The sequence below is a fragment of the Triticum urartu genome, chromosome 4, assembly GCF_003073215.2.
Source record: "Triticum urartu cultivar G1812 chromosome 4, Tu2.1, whole genome shotgun sequence".
Lineage (NCBI taxonomy): Eukaryota > Viridiplantae > Streptophyta > Magnoliopsida > Poales > Poaceae > Triticum > Triticum urartu.
The window spans coordinates 12,671,721-12,681,920 of NC_053025.1; positions in this window are offsets into that span (position 1 = coordinate 12,671,721).

The following is a 10,200-nucleotide window of genomic DNA, read 5'->3' on the forward strand; positions in this document are numbered from 1 at the left end:
TGGACTTGCTGAAAAGCTCTTATACATTGACTCTTTCCTATGTTATGATAAATTGCAATTGCTTCAATGACCGAGATTGTAGTTTGTTAGTTTTCAATGAAGTTTACGATTCATACTTGATATTGTGATTGAATTATTACTCTAGCATTAGAGATCATATGACAAAAAATTATATAAGTTGTTGTTATAAGAATGATCATGATGCCCTCATGTCCGTATTTTATTTTTATCGACACCTTCATCTCTAAACATGTGGACATATTTTTTCGATTTCGGCTTTTCGCTTGAGGACAAGCGAGGTCTAAGCTTGGGGGAGTTGATACGTCCATTTTGCATCATGCTTTTATATCAATATTTATTGCATTATGGGCTGTTATTTCACATTATGTCACAATACTTATGGCTATTCTCTCTTATTTTACAAGGTTTACATAAGGAGGGAGAATGCCGGCAGCTGGAATTCTGGGCTGGAAAAGGAGCAAATATTAGAGACCTATTCTGCACAACTCCAAAAGTCCTGAAACTCCATGGAACACCTTATAATAAATAATGAAAAATCCTCGCCAAAGATGAAGACCAGGGGGCCCACACCCTTCTCACGAGGGTGGGGGGCGCCCCCCTAGGGCGCGCCTACCTCTGGGCCCCCTGGTGGCTCTCCGATGACCATCTTCTCCTATATGAAGTCTTTCGTCGAGAAAAAAAAGAAGCAACCTTTCGGGACGAAACTCCGCCGCCACGAGGCGGAACCTTGGCGGATCCAATCTAGAGCTCCGGCAGAGCTGTTCTGCCGGGGAAACTTCCCTCCCGGAGGGGAAATCATCGCCATCGTCATCACCAACGCTCTCTCATCGGGAGAGGGCAATCTCCATCAATCTTCATCAGCACCATCTCATCTCAAAAACCTAGTTCATCTCTTGTATCCGATTCTTGCTTCAAGTCCGGGATTGGTGCTAGTAGGTTGCTAGTAGTGTTAATTACTCCTGTATTGATGCTAGTTGGTTTAATTGGTGGAAGATCATATGTTCAGATCCTATATGCATATTAATACCCCTCTGATTATGAACATGTTTATGCTTTGTGAGTAGTTACGTTTGTTCCTGAGGACAAGGGAGAAGTCTTGCTATTAGTAGTCATGTGAATTTGGCATTCGTTCGATATTTTGATGAGATGTATGTTGTCTAGCCTCTAGTGGTGTTATGTGAAACGTCGACTACATAACACTTCACCATTATTTGGGCCTAGAGGAAGGCATTGGGAAGTAATAAGTAGATGATGGGTTGCTAGAGTGACAGAAGCTTAAACCTAGTTTATGCGTTGCTTCGTAAGGGGCTGATTTGGATCCATATGTTTCATGCTATGGTTAGGTTTACCTTAATACTTTTGTTGTAGTTGCGGATGCTTGCAATAGAGGTTAATCATAAGTGGGATGCTTGTTCAAGTAAGAACAGCACCCAAGCACCGGTCCACCCACATATCAAATTATCAAAGTACCGAACGCGAATCATATGAACGTGATGAAAACTAGCTTGACGATATTCCCATGTGTCCTCGGGAGCGCTTTTCCTTATATAAGAGTTTGTCCAGGCTTGTCCTTTGCTACAAAAAAGATTGGGCCACCTTGCTGCATTTTATTTACTTTTGTTACTTGTTGCTCGTTACAAATTATCTCATCCCAAAACTATCTGTTACCACTTATTCAGTACTGCAGAGAATACCTTGCTGAAAACCATTTATCATTTCCTTCTGCTCCTCGTTGGGTTCGACACTCTTACTTATCGAAAGGACTACGATAGATTCCCTATACTTGTGGGTCATCACGTGCTATCGTACATCCACGTTGATGGAGACTTCAACCCACGAAGGGTAGCTGCGCGAGTCCACGGAGGGCTCCACCCATGAAGGGTCCACGAAGAAGCAACCTTGTCTATCCCACCATGGCCGTCGCCCACGAAGGACTTGCCTCACTAGGTAGATCTTCACGAAGTAGGCGATCTCCTTGCCCTTACAAACTCCTTGGTTCAACTCCACAATCTTGTCGGAGGCTCCCAAGTGACACCTAGCCAATCTAGGAGACACCACTCTCCAAGAAGTAACAAATGGTGTGTTGATGATGAACTCCTTGCTCTTGTGCTTCAAATGATAGTCTCCCCAACACTCAACTCTCTCTCACAGGATTTGGATTTGGTGGAAAGAAGATTTGAGTGGAAAGCAACTTGGGGAAGGCTAGAGATCAAGATTCATATGGTAGGAATGGAATATCTTGGCCTCAACACAAGTGTAGGTGGTTCTCTCTCAGAAATGTAAGTTGGAAGTGTAGGTTGTTCTGATGGCTCTCTCCATGAATGAAGAGGAGGTGGAGGGGTATATATAGCCTCCACACAAAATCTAACCGTTACACACAACTTGCCAATCTCGGTGGGACCGAATTGATAAACTCGGTCGGACCGATTCAGCAAACTAGTGACCGTTAGTTTTCGGTGGGACCGACATGCAACTCGGTAGGACCGATATGGTTAGGGTTAGGGCATAACGTAATCTCGGTGAGACCGATTACACAAACTCGGTGAGACCGATTTTGGTAATAAGCTAACCAGAGAGTTGGTCAGGTAAACTCGGTGGGACCGATTCGCTCATTTCGGTGAGACCGAAATGTTACAAAAAGGAAACAGAGAGTTTACATTGCAATCTCGGTATGACATCTGAACTCGGTGGCGTGGATAGAAAGAATCGGTGGGGCCGAGTTTGACTTTTGGTTTAGGTCATATGTGGATGTGAGAAAGTAGTTGAGGGCTTTGGAGCATATTACTAAGCACTTTGAGCAAGAGCCTCATTAAGCAACACCTCATCCCTCCTTGATAGTATTGGCTTTTCCTATAGACTCAATGTGATCTTGGATCACTAAAATAGAAAATGTAGAGTCTTGAGCTTTGCTTGAGCCAATCCTTTGTCCTTAGCATCTTGAAAGGGTTCCACATCCTCTAGTCCATGCCACTTCATTGTTGAACTTATCTGAAACATACTAGGTAAAAGTGTTAGTCCAACAAGAGATATGTTGACATTAATTACCAAAACCACCTAGGGAGCACTTGTGCTTTCAATCTCCCCCTTTTTGGTAATTGATGACAACATACATCAAAGCTTTAGATAAAGATATAGAGAATAGTAAGTAAAGCTTTGGAAAGACATGTAACATGCATAGGCTCCCCCTACATGTATGCAATCATGTGAATATGGAATATAGAGCATGTGAAGCATAAACATGACAGAGTAAGCAATGTGTTACATGTATCTTGGCTATATGCATCAGAGCAAATGATGTGAATATGAGAAATGTACCTTCATGCTCATGAGTCCTTCTTGCAAACAATATGTACATCAGCAAGAATTTCTCATACACATGACTGTGATGCATATACTTACCTTGTGGTCTTGAGTTGGCTTAGGATGGGATGAACCTGCGTAAACAAGGTTAGATAACACAGATACACCTACTGGCCAGAGCAAACAAAAGAAACCACAAGAGTACCAAGACTGGGATGACATGTAGAGTGAGTACTAAGTACCACATTGGATATAGACATGTCCCCAAAGGTAAAGATGTGCAATAAATTCAAGGATTTCCTTCCCTTAGATGTCTTGCTCCCCCTGAATCTAGCATGGGATACTGGGAGAAGATAGGGAACAGAAAATCAGAGCAAAATCAGAGCTCAAAGAAATAAACAGAGCTAATGCAAAGCAAATATGAACATGTCTTTCCCCTCTTGAAGACATGTGACTTCTCTCCTCTTGAACACCAAGCATCTGGGGTCCTATTTACTTTTCCCTTGAGTATTCTCTCCCCCTATAGATATGATTAAGCTTTGATGTGATCTCTCTCTCCCCCTTTGACATCAATTTCCAAGAAGGGTTCTTCTGGATTTTTGTCATGATGGGTTTGGTCCTTGAGTCACAGAACAAAGCAGCAAGTTGAATGGGATGCTGGTCGAGGACAAGATTCATTGAGTGGAGCTGGATCAAAAGAATGCAGAAACAAGTGGCAAGATGTCTTTCCTGTAGTGAAATCGGTGACACCGAGTTGTATGGTTCGGTTGTACCGAGAGGATTCGGTTGGACCGAAAGCATCAGACCGGTGAGACCGAGTTCATCGCAGAGAAAACACTTGTCACCTCAGCTCACTAGACAAGTAAGATCTCACAAGGATTTGCAAGGAAATTAACTGAAAGATTTGCAATGAATTGGATGCAAGGAATGCAGAAAAGAGAAGAAACTAAAAATGAGTCTAGATGAAGTTGGAAACAAATATGCATGAGACAAATGCAAGAGCGCAGAAAAGAACACAAGAGAACTTCATCTAGAATTGGTCGGCGACAAAGTCACCTATGTTAGAGTATATTGACTTAGGAGTCAAGTGAGATCACTTGATCATAGGTCATACTCATCGTTTAAGCTCAAAATGGGGTTACCATTTTTCGTTTAAGCTTTTTGATGTATTCACATCTTGTCGAGTTGCTTTGACTCATGACTTGGAGTAAAGCTTCTCTAGGATGGAATAACATACCTTGGGTGGTGGTGTTGATCATGATCATGTAGTTGAACTTGTGTGGGTTGCTCAAGGTTGATGTAGCTCATCAAGAGTTGGGAGCACCACTTGGAGTTTGAGTTCATCTACCTACATGGGTTAGTTTTTGCAAGGAAGAGCACTTGTGTATCCAAAATGACAATCATGAAATTCAACATAGAATTTGTCAAAGGATATGTTTGAATGGTTGCGTGCTTCCTTGTCTTCATCCACCATTGTGTAGAGACTTGGTGATATAGAAATTGCTCAAGATGTGAGTGAGTTTCAATCTCATAGATTTAGATTCATCCAAGTACCTACACGGGTTAGATAACATGCAAGGTGCAAATATATCTAAGACAGAAGATAGTCAACATAAGAGAAATATCCAGGATTAGTCATAGGCTCATGCCTTGCATGTATCAAATGGAGTTCCTACTCCAATTTTGAAGCATAAATGATGTTCAATTCACCTCTTAACCTGCAAAACACTTTCTCACCAAGTGGTTTCGTGAATATATCAGCTAACTGCTTTTCGGTGCGAACATGCTTAAGATTAATGTCCCCTTTGGCAACATGACCTCCAATGAAATGATGACGAACTTCAATATGCTTAGTTCGAGAATGTTGCACGGGATTGTGAGCAATCTTGATAGCACTTTCATTGTCACAAAGTAATGGAACATGTTTCACAGATATCCCATAATCTTTAAGAGTTTGGGTCATCCAAAGTAATTGAGCACAACATGATCCAGCGGCAATGTATTCCGCTTCAGCAGTAGATAAGGATACCGAGTTTTGTTTCTTGGAAGACCAAGACACAAGAGATCTACCAAGAAACTGACAAGTACCCGAAGTGGACTTTCTATCAACCTCGAGTCGGAGTAGCCAACAAGATTAAAGGAGGCCCTCTTTGGATACCAAATGCCAAAATTTGGTGTATGGATTAAGTATCTCACTATCCTTTTCATGGCCTTAAGATGACATTCTTTAGGATACCGATTCACCATCTTTGGTTAAATCCATATGTCCACTGGTAGGCATGGGTGTAGTCATACCTTTGCATTCTTGCATATTGAACTTCTTGAATAAGTCCTTGGTGTACTTCGTTTGAGACACAAAGGTACCTTCCTTAGTTTGCTTGATTTGCAAACCAAGAAAGAATTTGAGTTCACTCATCATCGACATCTCAAACTTGTCCGACATTAGCTTTCCAAACTTTTCACTAAAATGAGGGTTAGTTGATCCAAATATAATATCATCGACATAAATTTGGCACACAAATAGTTCTCCACTCCATTAACCCTTTTAGTAAAAAGAATAGAATCTATTTTTCCAATTTCAAAGCCTTTTTCAATAAGGAACTTGGTCAAGCATTGATACCATGCTCCAGGAGCTTGTTTAAGACCATAAAGAGCTTTGTGAAGTTTGTAAACATGATTAGGTTTCTTAGGATTGACAAATCCGGGAGGTTGCTTAACATAAACTTCCTCCTCTATTTCACCATTTAGAAAAGCACTTTTAATGTCCATTTGGTACAAGGTGATATCATGATGATTAGCATAGGCAAGTAAGATGCGAATGGACTCAAGTCTAGCAACGGGGGCATATGTCTCACCATAGTCCATACCTTCGACTTGTGTAGCCTTGGGCGACGAGACGTGCTTTGTTGCGAACTACTTGTCCATCTTCATCTTGCTTGTTGCGAAACACCCATTTGGTACCAATGATGTTGTGGTTGTTGTCGGGCTTCTCAACTAATGTCCAAACTTGATTTCTCAAAGTTGTGTAGCTCTTCATGCATGGCATTTATCCAATCCTGGATCTTCCAAAGCTTCTTCAACCTTCATAGGTTCAATGCTAGAGATGAATGAATAGTTTCACAAAAGTTAGCTAAACGAGTTTTTGAGCGAGTGATTCTCCCGGTTTGGATATCATTGTAGATTTGCTCGACGGGATGGTCTTTAGCAATTCTTGCTCGAACTCGTGAAAGCTTTTGCTTGGATCTTGGTTGAACATCTTCTTCATCTTGTTCTTCTTCTTGGCCTTCTTCGTTGTTGACGTTGTCGTTCTCTTGTCTGGTGGAGAAGGAGGTTGTTGGCGTTCATCTTGGTGCACTTCCTCGTTTTCTTCATCTTGGTGTCCCACTTGTGGATGCTTCCGTATCAACTCTTGGTTCACCTTGTCGTGAGGTAGAAGCTTCCACTTGGACGGACGAGGTACTCTCCTTCACCTCCGTTGGACGAATCTTGCCAATAGACAAGTCTTGGATTGCTTCCGAAGGGTCTTTGTCTCCTACATCAATTGGCAATTGCTCTACTTGCGAGCCGTTAGATTCATCAAACTTCACATCTACCGTCTCTTCAACCTTTCGGGTGAAATTGTTGTAGACACGGTATGTGTGAGAGTTTGAGCCATAACCAAGTAGGAAACCTTCATGAGACTTAGGAGAAAATTTAGAATGACGATGCTTATCAAGAAAGTAGCACTTTGAGCCGAATACTCGAAAGTATCCAACTTGTGGTTTATTACCGGTGAGGAGCTCGTATGCCGTCTTGTCGAGTAGCTTGTGAAGATACAAGCAATTTGTTGCATGACAAGCTGTCTCAACCGCTTCCGTCCAAAAGTGCTTTGGCGTCTTGTACTCATCAAGCATCGTTCTCGCCATTTCGATGAGTGTCCGGTTCTTACTCTCAACAACTCCATTTTGTTGAGGTGTGTACGTAGCCGAGAACTCATGTGAAATCCCTTCTTCGTCAAGAAAGGTGTCCACATTTGCGTTTTTGAACTCCGTTCTGTTGTTGCTGCGAACCTTCTTGATTTTCACTTCAAATTGATTTTGGGCCTTCCTAGCAAAGTTTTTGAAAATCTTTTGGACCTGCGATTTATCATCGAGAAAGAACACCCACGTAAATCTTGAAAAATCATCAACTATAACTAGACCAAAAGAATTTCCACCAAGACTTTTGTAAGCGTTAGGACCAAAAAGATCCATGTGAAGTAGCTCGAGTGGCCTCCTTGTGGTCATGATGTTCTTCACGGGATGCCTTCCTCCGACCTGTTTACCTGCTTGACAAGCGCTGTAAAGTCTATCCTTATTAAATATGACATCGTTAACGCCAATGATATGATTTCCTTTAATAAGCTTGTCAAGGTTTCGCATACCAACAAGACCTAATTGTCTATGCCATAGCCAACCTTTGGAGGATTTAGCAATTAAGCAAGTTCTAGGTTGAGCCTTTTTAGTGAAATCAACAATGTAAAGATCACCTCTGCATATACTGGTAAAGACTATTTTATGATTATCTCTATGAAACACTTGGCAATCTACTTCAATAAATAGGACATTGAAACCGAAATCAGCAAGTCTAGATACTAAAAGTAAATTGTAGCCAAGAGATTCAACGAGCATGACATTTTGTATGGAGCTATCATGTGATATGGCCACCTTACCGAGGCCAACCACCTTACCCTTTGAGTTGTCACCGAAAGTGACATTGTCGGTGTCAAAATCGGCGGATCTCGGGTAGGGGGTCCCGAACTGTGCGTCTAGGCCGGATGGTAACAGGAGGCAGGGGACACGAAGTTTTACCCAGGTTCGGGCCCTCTCGATGGAGGTAAAACCCTACGTCCTGCTTGATTAATATTGATGATATGGGTAATACAAGAGTTGATCTACCACGAGATCAGAGAGGCTAAACCCTAGAAGCTAGCCTATGGTATGATTGTTGATGTGTATGTCGTCCTACGGACTAAAATCCTCCGGTTTATATAGACACCGGATAGGGTTAGGGTTACATAGAGTCGGTTACAATAGTAGGAGATCTGAACATCCGTATCGCCAAGCTTGCATGCCTGCAGGTCGACTCTAGAGGATCCCCGGGTACCGAGCTCGAATTCGCCCTATAGTGAGTCGTATTACAATTCACTGGCCGTCGTTTTACAACGTCGTGACTGGGAAAACCAGTCCGGTTGAAGGTATAGTCCGGCTATCCGAACACCCCCTAATCCAGGACTCCCTCAGTAGCCCCCGAACCAGGCTTCAATGACGACGAGTCCGGCGCGCAGATTGTCTTCGGCATTGCAAGGCGGGTTCCTCCTCCAAGTACTTCATAGAAGATTTTGAACACAAAGATAGTGTCCGGCTCTGCAAAATAAGTTTCCACATATTGCCATAGAGAGAATAATATTTACACAATCTAATCTGCTGACGTATTCCGTAGCGTGACACACCACGGCCAAGCCTTTATCCGAGTCGTTAATCCCACCTCAGCGTGTTATGCGAGGTGGTTTCCTTGGCACGTCTTGTTAAAGCAGAGATCGTGTCCCCTTATTACGGATTCTCATCAATACGGGCGTGGGTAACCCAACCGCTTCTAGGACTCCTAGATCATAGGCAAGTCCAAACGGACACGGGGAGGACGCTTGATATCCACCCTCTTTATAAAGGGACAAAGCTTTTACTTTTCCCTCCCGTGCTCAATCGAATCCTTCCCCCGCCTCAAGCTCAAACGCCCAAAGCTCAGGTCAGGTGCTCCGAACCTTCAGTCATGTCCGGATCCAGCCTTCAAGGCCGATGGATGCCCTCCTCCGTCATGGAAGAAGACATCAAAAAGTTGAGGGAGGCCAGGTATCTGACCGCCGAAATATCGCATCGGCTGCCTCCCCGGGGGCAGGCCGTCCCCTCTCCCAAACCCAACGAGAGCGTCGTGTGTCGTCCCCACTTCCTCCGAGGTCTAGGTTTTGCACTGATCCTTTCGTCAGGGGCTTGATGTTTTATTACGGGCTAGATTTCCATGATCTAGCTCCGGACTCCTTCCTGCATATCACGACTTTTGTTGTCGTATGCGAGGCCTTCCTCCGGGTTACCCCCCACTTTGGCTTATGGCTCAAGACCTTTGAAGTAAAGCCGACGATGATCGAAGGGCAACATGCAGAGTGTGGAGGCGCCTCAATACGCAAGATGACGGGAGCTCCGTGGCCCAAAGGTTCCATCCCAGAGGTGTCTGCATTGTGGCAACAGGAGTGGTTCTACATCACGACTCCTAGAAGTGCCAAGTGGGCGGCCGCCCCCGTTTTTCGCTCGGGCCCTCCACCACGACTGATGTCATGGATCAGCAGAGGACTGAGCTGGGGTCCAGCCAAGGACGTGCCTTTACTGCAAAGCCGCATTCGAGATCTCTTCAACGGAGATCTCAGTTTGGTCACGGTAATACAAGTTATGCTGGTTCGTCAAGTCCAGCCTTGCAAACGTCCCCCTTCGCTTGTGGGAGTTCAATCCCGAGGGTCCGCGTGCCATTCAAAATTTTCTCGGCCTGACGCACGAGGATATGTATAAGTCATTCTTCGGACCTCAGTAGAGTCCGGAAATCACCGAGGACGTGGGCCTGAGCAGTAACCGCGCCGCCGAACAGGTAAGAATCTTCCGGCCGAACATACTATCTTCTCGTTACGAAGTTATTTCTGAGAGTTTCTTTTTGACCAGGACTGGCTAACAAAGGCGAAGTTGATTCGGTGTTCGGCCCCCCTCCCTGAGGGTTTGGAAAATCCGGTATTGGAAAAGATGCTCCAGACCGCACCTTGCCCGGATCCCTTGAAGGAAGATACTGTGGAGGAAATGCGGGCGGACGCGGGCCCCCAAC